This window comes from Cebus imitator, unplaced genomic scaffold, assembly GCF_001604975.1.
Source record: "Cebus imitator isolate Cc_AM_T3 unplaced genomic scaffold, Cebus_imitator-1.0 Scaffold175, whole genome shotgun sequence".
Classification (NCBI taxonomy): Eukaryota; Metazoa; Chordata; class Mammalia; order Primates; family Cebidae; genus Cebus; species Cebus imitator.
In genome coordinates this window covers 3,404,131-3,405,968 of record NW_016107490.1, presented here as the reverse complement: position 1 = coordinate 3,405,968, position 1,838 = coordinate 3,404,131, and positions in this window count along the sequence as shown.

Below are 1,838 nucleotides of genomic sequence, written 5' to 3'. Positions count from 1 at the left end.
TTCTCCTGTCTCAGCCTCCCAAGTAGCTGGGATTACAGGCATCTGCCACCATGTCTGGCTAATTTTGCTTTGTATTTTTAGTAGAGACAGAGTTTCACCATGTTGGTCAGGCTGGTCTCAAACTCCTGACCTCAAGTGGGTGATCCACCCACCTCAGCCTCCCAAAATGCTGGGATTACAGGTGTGAGACATTGTGTCCAGCTGGGCTCAAGTTTTAATTGTGATACTTACTTGAATATATTGGGTAAGTCTTAATGTCTTTAAACCTCAGTATCTTCATTTGTGAAATGGAATTAATGATGGTCCTTCAGGAGTGACTAGAGTATGCTGAAATTTTTGTACAATGTGGATATGTGGCAAGTAATATTTGCTATTAAGTAAGTCAGAAATGAGTCAATGTATATAGAAGTACTTTGAAAATTGTAAAGAGTTATATAGTTATTAAAGATGATTATCTTTACCCCAATTCTTATTTTGGTACTTTAAACTGATTCTCTCTATTATTTCCAAAGTCCTGAGTTAAAGCACCCTCAAGGAACTCTGATGATACGCAGGATGGTTGATCTCAGTTGGACTGAACAAACCATTGAGAGATGAACTGCCTTTGATAGGGTCTACTTGATGCTGATTACACAGCTGATTATGTATGCCGACTACATAAAGGCCTTAAGAGGGCCTAGTGCTCTTAGGGCATCCCAGTGCCTTTTAGAACTACACACCTTAAGTGTCCCAACAAATGGGATCCTTTGACAGAGAGTGGTAGAAAGAGCAAAGAACAAAGAACACATGAGAACCAACATACCAGTTTTGTTCTTTTCTATATTTGCGTAGGTTACTTCTAGACAGGGCAAGCATAAGTATTAGTTAGATCTCGTCAGAAAAACAGAACCAATAGAATCTATCATCTATCTATCATCTATCTATCTATCTATCTATCTATCTATCTATCTATCTATCTATCATCTATCTATCATCTATCTATCAACCATCCATCTATCTCTATATCTGTACCTTGGCTCTCGGGTCTTCAAACTCAGAATGAGGCTTACACCACTGGCTCCTGGTTCTCAGGCTTTGGAGCTTGGACTGGAACTACACCACCAACTTTCTTGGGTCTCCAGCTTGCAGACTGCAGATCATGGGACCGCTCAGCCTCCATACTCAAGTGAGCCAATCCTTCATATAAAACCTCTATCTGGCCGGATGCAGTGGTTCATGCCCGTAATTCCAGCACTTTGGGAAGCTGAGGTGGGTGGATACCTTGAGGTCAGGAGTTTGAGACCAGTCTGGCCAACACGGTGAAACCCCATCTCTATTAAAAATACAGAAATTAGCCAGGTGTGGTGGTGGGCACCTGTAATCCCAGCTACTCAGGAGGCTGAGGCAGGAGAATCACTTGAACCTGGGAGGTAAAAGATGCAGTGAGGCAAGATTGCTTCATTGCACTCCAGCCTGGGTGACAGAGTAAGACTTTGTCTCAAAAACAAAAACCAAAACAAACAAAACCGAAACACGCATCTGAGCCCAGAGTTGAAGAGGCTTGCTGAAGAAGAATCCAGGGCAAGGTGAAGTGGTTGCAGGGTAGCTAATGCCTCCATGTCAAAGAGATGAACCAACAGATACATAATATTGTGTGTGAACTGCAAAAGTGCCTGCTTCCACCTTTTCCACATAAAAATTAAAATGGCTCTGTTTCACTTCTGCCTCTGAAACCTAATGTAGAAGTGTCTCTTGAGACCCACTTTAACTGGAAACAAATTGGGAAAAAAATTCTGGGAAATGTAGCTCAGGCTAGTCAAGTTGACGCATTACAGAGGCATTATATACATATCATTTTT